Here is a 19018-nt window from a genome sequence, read left to right on the forward strand (position 1 = left end):
AGCTCAACTCTGTTACTCAAGTTATTGATCAAACAAATAATATTTTCCTACACATTTAGGAAAACAAGATTATCATTAACTAATTGCCAACCTTTGACTAATTAACATTGCCAACCTTTGATTCAAAGCTGGCAAAACTTAGTTAGGACATAACAACCATTTGCAAATAAAGTGAAAGACCTTTGAGTTTAACATTTTCAGTGTTTACCAAAAGTCCAAAGTCCAATAAATGGCAATCATGTTTATATATTTATTTTTAATTCAGTGTGAGATGAGGAGGACCATCTAGGAGACAACAGCAACTTTAGTTCTTTTTTTTTTCTTTTTTTTTTTCTGTTTAAGCTTATTTTCTTTTCTTTTTTTTTCTTTTTATATAATACTTTGTATCAAACTTTTTTCTACCTCTCAGTTTTTACCAGTTCAATAGATAGGCTAGATACATTTTCTAAACGACATGTTTTGCAATGGCAGATTTTTAATTTACATGAAATATTGTCTGTGCACCGAGAGGTCTGGTGTAAAAAGACGTATTTTTGACTTTGGTAAATGATTAACTTGTTTTATCAACTCGCATATCGAAGAGTTTCAGAGGCAAAGACCAAAAAAGACACTTGTGAATTGAGCTCAAAATGACAGGTCCTCTAAAAGTCCTCGGCTTCATCTTTTGCTTGTTTTCCATCAATATTGAGCGAGGTCAAGGCAAGTGTTGTTCATTATTCGAATGTTCTTTTTATTTACATTTTATTGACTTGAATGCTGCATACCCTTTTTTTTATCCTTTTTCCACAAAAGGATCATTTTCTGGCAGTGAATAGCGACCAGCATTAAGCTTTTTTAAAAAGGCGCAAAAGCATCACAGAATGGTCCCGTACGACACGTATCATAAATTCAAGTGTTCTGGGGTATACAATAGAGTTTGGTGAAAAACAAAACGAAATTTAATGTATTGTTTAATGAAATCCTAACCGTGGCCGTTGGTTTCTTATGGCTGCACTTTAGCCTGACGTTGTCATACTCAGATTCTAGTCAGAATGTGAGTCTGATACTGCTCCATTGGGCTGTGATTATGGGGCGTGTTTCAACCGAAACAGGAAAGAAAATGCCTCTGCACTCAATTGGATAGACCTACAACCAATCAGAGCAACGGAGCAAGTGACGTATGTTCTTCATTCATGTTTCCGATCGACAAATGCCTTGATCGCGGTTCTCTGTTCCTCTTTTAAAATGAATGCGCTGTCGATATCTTCTATAACAGACGAGATGGCGGAATCAACACATGATGTTTCATAAACAAAGTTCGGGAGGAGTACGTTCAAATAATCAATCCAATCAACTTGTCATCAAACAATTGCCGTCTACGGTCTACACTGTCAGCATGAGAGGAAGCATATATTTATTCACTCAGTTAACTCACCTAACATTCCTTGACAGTTTTCAGCATCCCTCCACTCACTCTCACGCCCAGAGCCTCTCCTCGGACAGCACACCAAATATGCATTTATTCTATATGATTTATTTGTAAGTGTGAACTCGTGAAATCTCAATTCTCCAGCGGCAGTCATCTTTGTTGTAAACGAATTCAACCCAAGCGCTCGTTGGTGACGTGGATGATTACGTTACGTTGCTCATCTGTCCATCATCGTACACTGTCAGAAATAGGGGTACAGCAGGAGTCCATTTCTGTCCCCCAAGGTACATATATGTCCCCAAGCATTAAAAGGTACAAATATATACCGTTTCTTTTAAAGGTTACGGTACAATATCAAAAGACAGCCTCTGCTAAGTAATTTTTTTTTTTAATTTTTTTTTTTAAGGTTTTAATGATACCTTAATCATATTTTATATAATGTTAAAGGTATATTTTAACATCACTATATTTGAGTATCCTTGAAATAAAGGAAATACAATTTTTGTAAGTCAATTTACTGATATTAAATACTGATAAATATTAAACACAGCAAAAACTCCAGTGTTAAATGAACTCTCTGGGAGTTTATTTGGCTCCAGACACAAGAGTGTTAAAGTGTTAAAATATGAATGTTAAATTAACAATCAAGATTGTTAAAGTTAATGATATAATTAAGTGATTCATTGAGTGATGATTGACCATTATTGAAGACACCTGATGTTAACAAGCAGAATCACTGAAGGAGAAAATATCATTTTTTAAGACACCGTTATAGTGATCAGTGTTTGCTTGAGTTGGGCTCTTGACCCTTAAACTGTTAACATTAGATTTTGCTTGGTTGTTGTATCTGAGTTATAACTCTCAGATGAACAAAGAGCAAAGTTGATCAGGTGGTGTTGGTTATGATTTAACATAATCATAAATTGCCTGAATCACTGAACTCATTTAAAGTCTAATCTCAGACTTAAATGTTTATTGTTGATCACAGCATCACTGTGATTCTACAGCATAAGATCCAGAAGTTTTGAAATAATCTAAAGGATTTCTTAAATGTTGTTCTGATAAAACAAATCTTTCTTTTAGGCACACACAGACATCAAGATTCAGTCTATGAATCTCAACAATGGTGACAAAAAGAATATTCAATTAGGGAAAGGAAATAACATAGACAATTCAGATCATAATTTATTCATACCGCAATGCATGATGGGAGCCATGAATGAGTTTTGATTGGTGGCAGCCACTGCAACATGCTTTATTATTGTCACCATTGTTGAGATTCACAGGCTGATTATTGATGTCAGTGTGTCTACATAAAGGACTTTTCAAAGTCTTTTGATCAGAACAACTTTTACGAATATTTAGATTATATTGAAAATGCTTAATTTTTTTTGCTGTAGAATCACAGTGATGCCGTACTCAACAATAAGCATTTAAGGCCCCGTTTACACGTACATGGTTATTTTGAAAAACGGAGACATTTCTCTTCGTTTGCGCCCTTCGTTTACACACAAACGGAGGATTCGCCAATGAAACCGATTCTTTCTAAAAACTCCGGCCATGTGGAGATTTTGAAAATCTTCGTTTGCCCGTTTGCATGTAAACTGAGAAAAACAGAGTTTTAGGCAGCGACGTCACAGAATGTGACTATTTTCGGGATTCTGATTGGCTAAGGTGGGCTTGAGCTTCTCGTTACACTGCCACCTACAGGTTTGGCATGCTCTTGACAGCACATACATGGGTTCGTGTGCACAATGTTATTTTTGAAAACGAAGAGGGGTGAAATGTCCGTTTATGAAAATAGCCATCCACGTGTAAACGTAGCCTAAGTCTGAGATTAGACTTTAAATGAATTCAGTGATTCAGGTCAAATTATGATGATGTCAAAACATAACCAGCACCACCTGATCAACTTTTCTCTCTGTTCATCTGGCAGTTATAACTCAGATACAACAGCCAAACAAAATCTAAAGTTAATGATTTAAGGGCCAAGAGCCCAACTAAAGCAAACACTGATCACCATAATGGCATCTTAAAAAATATATTTTCTCCTTCAGTGATTCTGCTTGTTAACATCAGGTGTCTTCAATAATGCTCAATCATCACTCAATGAATCACTTAATTATATCATTAACTTTAACACTCTTGAGTCTGGAGTCATATAAACTCCCAGGAGAGTTCAATTAACACTGGAGTGTTTGCTGTTGGACCTCAAGGTATGTATCTCCTTGATCATATGTAACTTTTTGAGGATCAAAAAGCATTAAAAGTTACATATATGTACCGTTTCTTTTAAAGGTTAAGGTACAATATTGTACCCTTGAGGGTACAGCCCCAGTGACAAGCCATTGTACCCCTAAAGGTACAATTATGTACTTTATTTTCTGAGAGTGTACTGTATGTAGAGCCAGCCCTGATTGGCTGCTTGAATCTCAATTTAAAAGAACGTCCAGTTCGCGGCCTTTCTTTCTTTTGGCCATCGGTGGAGAAGAAGTCATAGCACGGTTACTCATGGTTCTTACAGGGCTTTCAACCGAGGAGGTCCTTCAGAAAATATCAGAAGCAGGCATAGAACTAACCGGCGTCGAGATGAAAGGACATGAAATGGACTTTCAGGCAAATGACACTTACTCAGATGATAATAATTTATATGTCACAGCTAGACATTAAGTTTAAAATTAAATGTTGGAAAATGTGAAAATGAAAAGTATTTAGTACATTTTTATTTTACTTCTGCGTGTGTGTAATATATATCTCATTATAGTCAACGATTGTACCCTGTCAAAGCCAATTTTGTACCATTTTTGAAGGGTCCATTTTTGTACTGTTAAATAAAGGTACAAAATTGTCACCACAGGTACAAGACTGGTCTCTTAAGGTACAAATCACAAGGGTACAAATATGTACCCTATGCCAAGGGTACAATATTGTACCCTTGAGGGTACAGCCCCAGTGACAAGCCATTGTACCCCTAAAGGTACATTTATGTACTTTATTTTCTGAGAGTGTATAAAGCCCGCCCTGACAATTTGATTGGCTCGAACAATTTTTGTTCTGGCATAATAGCTCCTCAACGGATTGAGTCCAGACCGAACTTCCTGACCTAAAAATTTTGTGGGCGGGGCTAAGTTCGGCTGGCATCCAGGCTAGCTGCACTTGCCAATTTTCTTAATTTCAAATGAATGGATAAGACTGGATATGACCTGACTGATTTCATCCAGAACCCTACAGTAAAAACTGGAGACAAGTCATTTCAAGTCAGTCGTCTGAAAGTTTAAGAGAAATTAAATCAAAGCAATAACTAGTATAGCACATGGGCACAGTTAGACAACCATTCAGAAAAGGTCATGACAGACAATAACAGTTGTTGTTGCAAAACTTCAGATGTTTTCAACATTGTATATATATATTTGTTTTAATTTCAGGGAATTCACAAAGTCCACAGTTTGTCATGTGTGTTATTGAGGGTTTCTACCCCAAGAACCTCACTGTACAATGGAGAGTAAAAGATATCCACAGCCCGAGACATAAAGTCAGCACTGAGACATGGAGTGAATCTACACACTACACCTGCGAGGTCACACACCAGGGGAAACTGATTAGTGTGAAGAAGAATTTCAACAGTAAGTCATCTAATGTTGGTGTGCTCTCTCTAGTTCATACACTTACTTCTATAAATCCACATTTACACATTAAATCATATTCATTTTCTTACTCTTTAACAGCTAAACTTACACTGACACTGAAGCCACCAATTGTGAGAGAATTATTTGTCAATAATAAAGTTGTCTTGGAAGCTGTTGTTTCTGGAGATGAAGAAAATACAGTGCAAGAAGCTTCAGTGTTGTGCACAGTGAAGAATGAACCTGTAAGCAGTGTAACAGGAAATATAAACTTTTCTCAAGACATTTCACAGTTTATAAGAATCCACAACATCATCGTTGATACAAAGACATGGTTTGATGGTGAAATGGTCACCTGCAGTATTCGTGACACAAATAATAACAGAGACATCAAGAAGGAGATTCATTTTGATAAAGGAGGTAATTCAATCCAAATAATCAATGTTGTGGCTCTATATGCATTCATAGATGATGAAAGGTTGAACACCGTTTTATTGTATGAAAAAAATAATAATATGCAAGCACATTTGAAATGCTTAGACACACTGTAAAAAGCTAGCTTGTCAAATTCTTGTTATTCAGTATAGTTTGATATTCTGTTTGATTTTTTTGTGTGAATCTTTATGACTCTCTCCATTTCAGATGGACAGACACCCAGTGTTGTCATTTACAGACCTGATTTGATTTACACAGACACGGTCTCTCTGGTGTGTGAGGTCACCGGCTCTAAACTTGCCGATGTTCATATCATGTGGAGAGTGAATAGAGAGGAGCCTTACATAGAGGGATCAACCAGCGCTCACATCCACCAAAAGAACTCCATGTCTGTTCTCAGTATTCTGACAATGAAGAAAGAAGAGTATGAAGATCCCCGAACCACCTTCACCTGCGCAGTCAAACACGCCAACATGGGAGATACAGGACCTCCATTACAAGTTTCAGCAAGCAAAAGTAAACAGCCAGAATATCCAGTTTGTTGCAACTCTACTAAATATCATGATGTGTATCTGTTGTTCACTTGTACGCTCTCCAGAGCTTCTGTCCTGTTGTTGTCTGGTCAGATCATAAATCTTTGATGTTGTTTTTGTGCATTTATCTGCATCAATGTTCTGCAAGGGTCAAACATCAAAGCCAAATACAGTCAAAACTATACGTTTAATTTATTATAGCATACAAATATATATGGTCACACAAAAACACAGTCTCAGTAGAGAGAGAGAATATAGGGCACTATATGTCACTTTGAGTGATTTATTGCCCTTAAGCCCCGCCCCCTTTTTGACCGTGGGAATATTCCCACGCTTGCCCCGCCCCCTTCTACCCCATCCCTCCCACCTCCGGACAGGTCACGTGACCGTGGGAATTTTCCCACGGTACCCTTCCCTACAAACACCCCCACCCCACCCCACTTCTGAACAAGTCATGTGACCGTGGGAAAATTTTCCCACGATCCACATTAAAACATCTAAAACAACATGTATTAAAATTATATCATGCAAATAGTTCTATTTTCTAATACATTTGAAGAAAAGTTGTACTTTCACAATTACATAGTGTTTAAAGGTGTATAAAACGTTGTTTAAAGTTTAAATTATATTTTCTTAAAGATATCAAAATGTGTTAGTATTAAAACATTGAAAAATCAATGTTCAGTCATTTACAGAAAAGTATAACAAGTTAAGAGAGTTTTTCATTACAAAAAGATATTTTTTTAAAATATTGATCCATAAACATTTAACTTTCACACATTATTTGTAAAATGTTAAAACATTAATGAAAAAGTTAAAATTGGATTTTTCTCTAAAAGAGTTATTAAAAATGAGTTAGTGTTATTTTAAGACATTAAACAAATATTAAAACACATCAAACGCATAAACACATGCGTACATTTTAAAAACTGACTTACGTTTTTACAATTTCACTTGTTGAAAGAAGAACAAAAGTCTTATTATCTCCAAAGATTTATCCGGTTACAATAATGTTTAAACATCATATTGTTTAACAAATAACATTATGACAATGTATATTAAAACTTTTTAAGAAATTTACAATAAAGACATAATCAGAGATGAGATCAGTGTTTTTTATTTATTAAAGAAGACAGATGTAATTTCATTATTAGTGTCCATAGTGTCCATCACTTTTAAAACATTAATGAAATAAGTTAAAATTGCATTTTTTCTCTAAAAGAGTTATTAAAAATGAGTTAGTGTTATTTCAAGATGTTAAAACATTAAAACAACTTTTTTCATTTACAAAAAGATCATTTTTCTCTAAAAAGAGTTATTAAAAAATGAGTTAGTGTTATTTCAAGATGTTAAAACATTAAAACAACTTTTTTTCATTTACAAAAATATTATTTTTCTCTAAAAAGAGTTATTTAAAAATGAGTTAGTGCTATTTCAAGATGTTAAAACATTAAAACAACTTTTTTTCATTTACAAAAAGATCATTTTTCTCTAAAAACAGTTATTTAAAAATGAGTTAGTGCTATTTCAAGATGTTAAAACATTAAAACAACTTTTTTCATTTACAGAAATATCATTTTTCTCTAAAAAGAGTTATTAAAAAATGAGTTAGTGTTATTTCAAGATGTTAAAACATTAAAACAACTTTTTTCATTTACAAAAAGATCATTTTTCTCTAAAAAGAGTTATTAAAAAATGAGTTAGTGTTATTTCAAGATGTTAAAACATTAAAACAACTTTTTTCATTTACAAAAAGATCATTTTTCTCTAAAAATAGTTATTTAAAAATGAGTTAGTGCTATTTCAAGATGTTAAAACATTAAAACAACTTTTTTCATTTACAAAAAGATCATTTTTCTCTAAAAAGAGTTATTAAAAAATGAGTTAGTGTTATTTCAAGATGTTAAAACATTAAAACAACTTTTTTTCATTTACAAAAAGATCATTTTTCTCTAAAAAGAGTTATTTAAAAATGAGTTAGTGCTATTTCAAGATGTTAAAAAATCAATAATTTACAGAAAAGTAAGTGCATCCATCCAAACTGTTACATAATTGTAACTGTAACCAATTTGTAAAACTGTTACATAAAACACAAACTAGTTTAAAAACATTGTTAAAAAGTCTTACGCTTTTTACATACCATTTGTTGAATGAGAACCAAAAACTCTTATTATCTCCAAAGTTATATTCCACATGAAATGTATATCCGAAATGTATATCCAAAAGGTATTTCCAAGACCAAAGGTTTATCCAACATTAAGGGTATATCCGGATCCATAGGTTTAGAGATTTTATTTCCAAAAGTTACAAAGTTTCGTGAGGAGCTCAATGAAACACATCCACACGGTTACACCCCAAAAGTTAGACTGACCTCTGTGACATCTGCCCAGTAGCCACAGGTAGACCACTCCCACCCTAGACCCCTCCCACCCCTAGACACCTCCCACCCCTAGACCCCTCCCACATCAAGACCCCCTCCCAAGTCAACTATGTATCGGGTAGCAGATCAGTGAGTTGTTTTTAATTAAAGAAGAGTTTTGTTTTCCACAATCATTTAAAAACTTTTTTAAAAACAATGTAGCCTATGTATAAAGTTAAAATACAACGGTTTAGTATTCGTACGTTTACAATGTTATCTGAACAATGTTTCAAACGTGAGCATTTAACATATCGAACAACATCAGTTAAAAAATACGTAAAACGAATAGTTTTTAAGCAAAACTTTTTAACATTACAATTCACTATAAACTTTTGTTTAGTTCTTAGCTAAAATATATCCTTCACTGTCCACAAAACATCCATGCGCACGGAAAGCATAACATGAATGTGAAATCCGATCTGTGAAGCCAAGTCTGCGTTGGTAAAAAATCCAATAATCAAAACAATGTTCTCTTTAAAAACAATATATGTATAAAGTTAAAATGCAATGGTTTAGTATTCGTACGTTTTACGACGTTATCTGAAAAAAGTTAGAATGTGGTCCTTAACATACAGATTTAGAAAACCGTTCAAAACAACATCAACAAAAAATAATGTGCAATCATTTTAAAACAAGTTCCATTTGATACATCACTCATCATAGGTAGACGCATGAATGAGTATAGATCATGTGTAAACCCAAGTCTCAGCCCCCCTAACACTAAATAACATTTATAAAAAATAATAGTTGTTTAAAGTTTAAAGTTAATTCATGTTTTAGTTAAGTTATATTCACTAACTTACTGATTTATTCACTCTTTGATAAGATAATCCAACTCACCCAATGGAGAAATCGATCATTGTTTGAGAATGCGTTTTGAAGTAAAAAATAATGAATCTGTTCAAAACTATGTACTTTTAACTTTAAAACCATGAAACATAAGCCGTAGGCAAACATTTTCCACACACACATGTAACACTTTCACATACAACTTTAATAATAAAATAACTTTAACTTTAATAAAATGACACAGACCTTTAAAATACAAAGGTGTATAGGCTAGTATTTAAAACGCTAGGCCTATCAGAAAAATGTAGACAAGAATGTCTTCTTACGTATACAGAATTTAAACCCTGTTAAAAACAAAAAAGTCAATGTTAAATCATTTAAAACAAGTTATAGAATGTCTTTCACGAACAACTTTTAAAGATATGAGACATAAGTAAATGAGACATAAGTATAAATCTCATAAATTATGTTTTTAAACAATGTTTCAAACGTGAGCATTTAACATATCGAACAACATCAGTTAAAAAATACGTAAAACGAATAGTTTTTAAGCAAAACTTTTTAACATTACAAATCACACTAAACTTTTGTTTAGTTCTTAGCTAAAATATATCTTTCACTGTCCACAAAGCATCCATGCGCACGGAAAGGATTACATGAATGTGAAATCCGGTCTGTGAACCCAAGTCTATGTTGGTAAAAAATACTTAATCAAAACAATGTTTTAAATTTTGTACGTTTTATTTAATTTAGTTATTAATTCAGTATTAGATCTTTTTACTTATGTCTCATTGGAGGCCTCCAGATGACACAGATGTGACGTGACATCACAGTGTTTTCATTAAAGAAGTGCATTAATTACACTCATTACATATTAAACGTTAAAACAACAGTGAAATAAGTTAAAATTGCATTTTCTCTAAAAAGAGTTATTAAAAAATGAGTTAGTGTTATTTTAAGATGTTGAAACATTAAAAATACAACGTTCAGTCATATACAGAAAAGTAAAAACAACTTAAGAGAGTTTTTTCATTTACAAAAAAAGATCTAACTTCCATACAGTATTTGTAAAACTTTTACATAAAACACAAACTAGTTTAAAAAGCCTTACGTTTTTACATAACCAATTGTTAAAGACTCAGAGTTTAAAGTGTTTCCTTGTGCTGGAGCAGTGTAAAAGAATGTCCACTCACTCCAGAGATTTGTCAGGATTGACACTCTGTGAGGGCTGCACAGAGACCCACGCAAACCCCGCCCCTACCCCCTCCCACAACAGGTGTCCCGTGGGAAAACCCAACAGCCCCTTTTCACCTCCCAAACAGAAAACACGACTGGTCACTTCAGAGTCCGAGCCGAAATGACATATACATGAGCGGTCCAAGACGGGCACAGACCACACCCCCTCTCAAAGCTGAGAGGTCAATCTCGATTTAAGGATGTCCCTAAAAATGACGTCACTCACGGGGTGATTTCCCCATCCCTCCCACAGCATGGCATCCGCATCAAACAACAACCGCTAAAAATACATAAAACGAATAGTTTTTAAGCAAAACTTTTTAACATTACAATTCACTATAAACTTTTGTTTAGTTCTTAGCTAAAATATATATCTTTCACTGTCCCGCAAAGCATCCATGTGCTCGGAAAGCAAAACATGATTGAGAAATCGGTCTGTGAACCCAAGTCTCCGCCCACCTAAAAACTTCGCCAAAGCAAATACACATGTGCTGAGGTATAGCTACAGATTTAAATCTTGGTAAAAAGGCTTAATCAAAACAACATTTTAAATTTTTGTACATTTAATTTAATTTAGTTATTAATCCGGTATTAGATCTTTCTAGCCTAATATTGTTTGATGTGTTATGCCTAGATAACGAAACATAGTCCATACATGTTGTGTTCGAGAAAAGTAATATTGATGTAATCTTTGTGAGATTATACCCACAAACGCAGAACTTTGTGTTGGATGCTCCACTTTACTAAAAGAAAATATTTTATGGAAGTCATTTTCAAACTGTAATTATACCATATTTTATGTATTAATAGTATGGTTCCATGTTGCTTTAAAGTTGTGTTTGTTTGTTATTAACTAATACCTTTTTTTTTTAACTAACACTTCAACATCCTCCACAAATTAAAGAAACATATGAGCTAAGGAGGTAAGGATGTACATTAATCCCGAATAAACAGATAATGGAATGTCCACAATCTACAGTATATTAGTTATTCTCATACTTGCATGTGTGTAAATAGTTGTGCTTAAATCAACAACTTTATACAGAATCACACGTGTCCAAAACATCCATGTAAGATTCAAAAGACCCAAACCTCTAAGAAAAGAGGCTTGAAAACCATAGTTTATTATAAATTCACAAAAGCATGCAAATGATGACCCTGTTTTACATTTTGTATGTTGGACTGTATGTTTTAGGTGAAGACTTTTCATTGAGAGCTGTCTATAGAAATAAATGACAATTAAGAATTTAAGTGATAGTCTTTCTGTTTGACTAAATTGATACTTCATTTAGTGCAACTTTCACTCTATGAATTACACAAAGTGCATGCTGTTTTACACTTAAACTATTACAACAGAATCACATCTGACTATTGCACTGAGAGAGGCATATTCATCCAAGCTCGAGGCTGTTAAACAAAGTTCCACACTTTGGTAAAACCTAAATTCTAGAGGTCAACTTGGTTAAAAGTAAATGCATCATCATGAGCCATTTAAAACAAATACAGAAAAACCACTAGTGATCAGTTTTAGCGTTTGAACTGACATTTTACATGTCACATTATATGTGAAACAATTAGAGTTGGTGTAAATTTGCACATCCAAAAACTGTTGTTACTTGGATGATAAATATCTTCACTTTATGATAGGAAAGTACGGACAGCGCCTTTGACCAAGCCTCTACATATGGGACACTTGCGCAGAGAAGGCGCACATTCTTTGCACACAACTAGGTGACCACAGGGGATGAAGACAATGTTCACTTCCTTATCCATGCAAACTTTGCATGTGCGCTCCTCTTGAAGTCTTCTTAACTGTTCCTCCATAGGCAAGTCTGAAAGATCTTGACTCGGTGATGCAGCTTCATTGGTCTGGGCCATCAGTTCTCTCAGCAGGCAGACATCATTCTTCTTGATCCAGTTGCGGAAGACCTCTGCTGCTGCATTTCCTTTCGACAGGACTAACTTAGTCTCAGCCTCAGACGTCACGCCCACGGAACGTTGGCTAAACGTCTGATGCATATGGTACACTTAACTGGAAACACTTCAGGAATGTCGAAGTCGTCATCTGATTGGTTGAATTTTATCGGATTTCCGGGGGGGCGCGAGTGTCGCGTTTATTTTCGGTCAGCCGGGAAACAAAGCGCAGACGTGTGATTGCGGAAGAAAAACTGTTGTGTTTACATGAGTGACAATGAGCATTTATCAAGATCAGCTAAATGTAGGATTCTCAAAAGTACACGTGCACGAACAGATCAATGACTTACTGCTTGTTTTCTTCTCCTTCTTTGATTTTCTATCCTGACTGACTTGTTGCACGCCGGTCTGTTGTTGTGGGGACATTTCCACGCCCGAAACGTGACGCTGAACTAAACGAACTGTAATTGGTTGTTTGACATGTCGGTCAAACGGCCTTATGGGCGGGCCTTGGCCAAAGAAAGCTGCTATGAATTCCAGACCTTCAGCCGTCAGTCTGAAGGTCTGGCTACGCGAGACTAGGACTAACTCAATGAGCTGCCCTGTCTGCTGCTTGACTGTAGCACAGTTACGAATAATGTCATACTCTTTCTGTGAGATGACGTTCTCCTCTAGAAGATGGACCATTAAGCTCTGCACACTTTTTAGCTGCTGTGACATGACAAGATGATGTTTCTTAAGAAAAGTAAAACCATCTGATGCCATTTCCTCAGCAAGAAGCTCTCGCTCCTCCTCTCTCTTCTCATCTTCTGCACTTAGTAAATCAGACACCAACTCTTGAACGGTTTTGTAATTTTCTCCACTTGGGAGAATTTTGCTCTGAACAGTTTGCTTCACCAGGCCACGCTCAAATCCCATCTCTAAAGCAGACTTCACCACAGGATTGTTCATCATCACTGCATCTTCTGAACGGTCTTCTCCAGGACCCAGGTGTACAACAGGTGGATCAACAAATTCTCTCGAGTCGCTGTCTCCATTAGTCAATAGCTGTTCAAATAGTCTTGGAAATCTTGCTTGAATCTGATGAACAAACTCTTGGCCCTTTTCTTGCAACAGGTATTCACATCTTGGAAACCACTTGGCATGTTCTACCCATGGATCATCACCAGGCTCCCAACATCTGAGTCCACCATCACAACAAAAGCACTTCACGTCATCACGACGACCAACATAGTAAAAACCAGCCTTAGCCAATTAGTCTGGTCGAACAGTTATTCTTGAGGGCCAGTAGACAAATGTGAGCAACCTTTCATCACACTGTTGCATTGCCGAGTTAGATACATCGGAAAGGTCGCCGCCAGATAAAGGTACATTATCTGCACGGTCACCTCGAACGAAGCGGCAGTTGGGGTAATGCCTCTGGTGCTCTGATACTGCCCGATCTCCCGGTTCCCAGTTGCTAAGCTGGCCTCCACAACTGAAGCAAGCCACTCTGTCGCCCTGGCCAAGGTAATAGAAACCGCTTTTGGCAAGCTCGGCTGGAGTTACTGTACCAAGAGTCCAATTCTGAAAGGTGTCAAGGCGTTCCTGTTCCCGATGCATGCCAGGATTGTGACAAGCTGGAGGTCGCTGGTGAGACATATCCTGGTGAGACATATCCAGGTTTAAGTAACCCACCCGCTCCTCTGTTTGGCCTGAAACGGATGCCGTGGTGGTCGATGTTACGGGTGTCGCAGGGCTGTAGGATGGCTACGTTGCGAAGCGGGGAAAAGGCAGAGTGAGAGGACGACAGGATGGAGGAAGACATAAAAATGTGACCACAGGGCGTGTCCACTCAAGTCCTTCTCTCTGCTGGACATCCCATGACTAGTGACTAGTCATCCATGACTAGACACATAGTCTTATTAAAAAAATGTAATGAACTCCTGAACAGATAGAAGGTCGACGTAGGGGGTATGTGCTTCCAGGCCCGGCGCCACGAGGGGGCAAAAGGGGGCATTGCCCCCTCAGATCTGATTTGTGCCCCCTCAGTTTCATTTTTGTATTCATGGTTACAAATGAAATGTTTAACCTTTTGAGCGGTCCAGTCCCATATATGGGATTTTTATTTCTGTGCCCCTGAGAGTACGGTGACGGTCCCATATGGGATTTAGAATGTTCAATGACGACATAACTGCCAGATTCAAACTGTGCGTTCGCGCGTTGTTTGGCGCTGAGCCAGAGACGGACGCGCTCAGCGCTGTCATATATCACAATTATGCAGTGTTTTCAACCTCACAATGTTTGTTTTAGGTTTCAGACATTTAAATACGCATAAGCACTAGTAAAACTATACATTTGGAGTTTATAAAATACACACCGATGTCTGTGGAAGCAGCAATAACAATCTATTCAAATATAATTTGCTGACGTGGGTTATATATCAGACAAACACATTGGAAGTAACGTTAACTATAAAGTTTACTCTATTCTTCTCACAGTTCACCGGCCACTTTCTTGCATGTATTTCGGGAGAAACTGATGACTCACAGGATTCTCTGAACTGCGGCGCAAAGAAACAGCCATTTCAAGATTAGATTAAATCAAGATTATTTATAAAGGTTTTTAAATGACCAAACACACTCACATACACATTTTTGAGAATCGGAATATCAGATAGTTGATGACATGGTAAGCAAGTTTGTGAATATTTTGAATAAAAAGTGAAAAGGAAATAAAAGCAATACATCTGTCAACAGTGTTATTGTGGCTGCGGTGTGTCACGTGACAAATATGACGCGTCGCCATGGAAACATTAAGGGGGAACGTTCTAAAATAACAGTCGCCTTGAAAAAACACACTATGGGGAGTCAGAATATTAAAATTAAGCGTGAAAGGGTTAATATATGCCTAATAAATGACGCTGGCTTATCTTTTTTACTAAGCAAGTTATCAGTGTGTATTGTTCATTGATGGTATAAAGTTAAGCCCCCTTAACAATTTCACATGCCCCCTCAGTCATTTCATCCTGCAGCCGGGCCTGTGTGCTTCCTCCCTCTATGATGCAGGAACCAATGCTAAGAACAAAATCGAATTTTGTTCAACACTAAAAAATGTCCTTTCTTCTGTTCTGTTCTGTACACAGCGGGCAAATAGTTGTATCATTTGAAAAATCACCACACATTTTTCAGAGACGCGATGTGCCTCTGTGGTCCGTGGCGCAGCGCATCCACAGGCATGGTATGGAAATGGTTGCCACCTCGGGAATACAGTAATTAAAATGCAGAAAACTTTCCGCAACTCTTTACAAGGATCTCTGAAATATTTAATCTTTTAAATCATGTAGTATTTTTAATTATTCTAAATATTATTATTATGTATACTATTATAATACTATTTTGTGAGCTCAGACATTAACACAACAGAAATGTTTGTAATTTTTTATTTATTTATTTATTTATTTTTATTTCAACTTTATACTTTCGAGTATACATTGAAGTAGTGAAGAAAATGATAGACCGGCAAACCGGGGTTGTGTGCGAAGTCCTAAAATATTTATCAGGACAACAGCTCACCCCGCCCCGCTGGAGGGGTTGTCATCATGACGCCGTAAACAGCTGTATAGGATTAAAGCCACATTGAATCAGAAGTAGCGTCATGGAGAAGTTATGCATATGCCACTGGAGAGATGTCTATAATTACACCAAAATATTTATATATATAAATATACATATATATTTTTAAACATATGCATGGCTGAATTGTACGCCATAAGATCTGTAACAAGCATGTAGAAAGTAGTTAGGATGTATTTCATTTAGCCTAGGCTTTAAGTTCATTTTACCAACTATTAAGATGTTAAAGTTCATAGACCTTTAGCGCATTCAAATGTATTGAGTTAAAATTAAAACGTGATATCAATATCGCATTCAGGGGTGTTTAATAGCTTCAATAGTTATCAAGCACCAGCTGATTTTAAGTTTTCTTCAAACAAAAGTAATTTTCTGATAAATCATTGTACACATACATGTGTTTTGTTGTATGCACAGATTTTAAGGGTCGCTATAGAAAGATGCGTCCTTGTCTTTGTTTCCCGGTATTTTTTAAAACATAGTGTCACAGCCCCTCCTCTGCTTTGCAGGGGCGGTTCCTCCTGCAGGCAGAGGAGGGTCGTTAGTGATTGGAGCCACCTGGGCTCAGGGTATTTAAACTGCTTCACTAACCACTCTCTCTCTCTCTCTGCTCCTCCAGGTATGATCCTGTTTTGTTTGTTCCTTTATAGTTATGTCTTAGTTTGTCCACTCAGTCATGTACACACACAGATTCACGCATCCATGCATTTTACATACACCTTACATTATGACATTCCCACACCTCATTTCCTTTTCTTTGTTTAAAGTTAATAGTTTTGATTTACAATAAAGACAACCTTTTTGATTGGCCTATACTTCTTGTTGGTGTCCCCTCATTTTTGCCACAGGCTATGAGCCAGCTTGTGACAAATGGGGGCTCGTCCTTAAGTTAAAGTTAATTGTACTTTAGTTTACTTTAACATTTTGTCATAGTTGGTTAATTTATTTATTTATTTATTTTTGTTTGTTTTGTTTGTTTTATCATTGATACGTTTGTTTATTTGCAGTTTGGCTTATTTGATTATTGTTTTGTAGTTAACTTGGGTTAATTTTGTCAGTTTAGTTTAGATTGCCAAATTGTTTTTGAGGGGATGCTTTGGTTGGGCCAATATTGTTGGAGAGAGCGTTGAGAGCCATGTGTTCCTTTTGTTTAGTTAGCTTTGTAGCTAAAATTGGTTAGCAATTCACTCTGGGCCTTTTCTGGGTTTTTTGTTCAGGTGGGAGTCCTCTCCTGTTGAGGCTTATCAGCGAGTGTCAATAGGAGGCTCGTGGTGTTTTTTTTGTAGGTGGCTGTGAACGTGGGTAGAGCTTCCCTTTCCCTTTTTCCCCTACATCGGCTCGGGAGCACCTCCGTGGATGTGGGGGGCCACTAGTTTCTGGTTGTCTTTTCCACTCCACTGGTTTTGTGTGCATAAAACCCCACCACATGTGACTGCACGAAGACCAGGGGCCAGTTAGTTAGTAGTTTTTGGAGAATAGTGGGGTGTGGCTCCTGTCCTTAAAACCCAGACTGGCAGCGGGTGAGTTGTATAAACATTTTTTTTTTGGGGGGCATTTGTAGTAGTTGTATTGGTTGAGGAAAATGTCTTCCTTTCTGAGTAGTTTTGTTCAGGCTCCTTCAGAATTAGCCCTAGATTTGTGTACTAAGGAGCAGTTAATTGAAATAGCTGAACATTATCAGATTGAGATTATTGATAAGAAACCTAAAGAGATTGTTAAAGCTGGATTAAAGCAGGGTCTTAAGGAAGTGGGTATTTTTTGGGGTCAGTCTGCTAGTAGTGAGGGTGCAAGTTTTCAGTCTAGCCCTTCATTAACTTTTGATCAGCAGAGGGAGCTTTTGCAAATGCAGTTAGAGATAGCACGATTGAGAAATGCAAATAGACCAGGAGTACCACAGTTTGATGTTTCACAGAATCTTCGTTTGTTGCCTAAATTTGATGAGTCAGATCCAGATTTATACTTTACTTTATTTGAGCGTATTGCAGGAGCCAGAGCTTGGTCAGATGTGGACAGGACTATGTTGTTGCAATGTGTACTTACAGGTAAAGCACGTGAGGCTTTTTCAGCACTTAGTCTAGCTGACAGTAAAGTGTATGATAACGTTAAATCAGCAGTTCTGAAGGTCTATGAGCTTGTGCCGGAAGCATATCGTCAACGCTTTCGTTACAGGAAAAAGTTAGATTCACAAACCTATTCTGAGTTTGTTCGTGATTTGACTTCTGTATTTAATCGTTGGTGTACAGCATCTGAGGTAAGCACTTTTGAGGGTCTGTCAAACTTGATTGTGTTAGAACAGTTCAAAAATTCTGTATCTGACCAGGTTGCTACATACATTAATGAACGTAAAGTTAAATCTCCAAGTGATGCAGCAGTCCTTGCAGACGAGTACAGGCTAACTCATAAAAGTCATTTTGAGTCAAACAGTGATATGCACCATGCAAGTAACTTTACTCCTAGGAATAGTAGGTCACCTTTTTCTGGAGCTTTTTTCCAGAGGCCTCAGCAGAAGTTTGGTTCTGGAGGGCCTAAAGCACCAGTTAATGTTAATACCTGTCGCTACTGTTTAGTTGAAGGACATTGGAAGAAAGATTGTCCTCTACTTAAATCAAAAAAGTCAGGTCAAGTTAAACCTGCTATGATGGTAGCTCCTGTTACAGTCTCTGACCACCAGGTTGAGTTTTTTCAGCCACTAGTTGAGTTTGGTTCTCAGTCTTGCCACTGTGATTTTTCAGCCTTTATTTCAGATGGTATAGTTTCCCTGGTAGATGGCAACCAACATGTTCCAGTTAAAATCTTAAGAGACACTGGAGCTTTGGATTCTTTTATTCTGGAATCTGTTTTGCCGTTCTCTAAGGGGTCTGATACTGGCAGTTGTGTAATGGTACGTGGTATGGGTTTAGTTCCATTCTCTTCTCCTTTACATGAAGTTACCCTAAAATGTGGTCTGGTAGAGGGTGATGTAGCTGTTGGGGTTAGACCCCAGTTGCCAGTAGAGGGAGTCCACATGATTTTGGGGAATGACTTGGCCGGTAGTAAGGTGTGGGCAGATG

At 36.7% G+C, this 19018-nt stretch overlaps 1 pseudogene and 1 gene segment (V, D, J or C); one reads left to right on the plus strand and one right to left on the minus strand.

Moving 5' to 3' along the window:
- The first annotated feature begins 217 nt into the window (after window positions 1-217).
- On the plus strand, window positions 218-7165 carry LOC311080873 (immunoglobulin heavy constant mu-like). The segment is given in 4 exons: window positions 218-699; window positions 4834-5031; window positions 5134-5451; window positions 5674-7165.
- Window positions 7166-12081: 4916 nt separating this feature from the next.
- Window positions 12082-14211, minus strand: LOC311082992 (baculoviral IAP repeat-containing protein 2-like; annotated as a pseudogene). Its single transcript has 2 exons — window positions 12930-14211; window positions 12082-12401 (listed from the first exon to the last, which is right to left on the minus strand). The product of its transcript is annotated as a baculoviral IAP repeat-containing protein 2-like (transcript).
- Window positions 14212-19018: the final 4807 nt, after the last annotated feature.

Source organism: Abramis brama (genome assembly GCF_963993115.1).
Source record: "Abramis brama genome assembly, chromosome: 1".
In the NCBI taxonomy this organism is placed as follows: Eukaryota; Metazoa; Chordata; class Actinopteri; order Cypriniformes; family Leuciscidae; genus Abramis; species Abramis brama.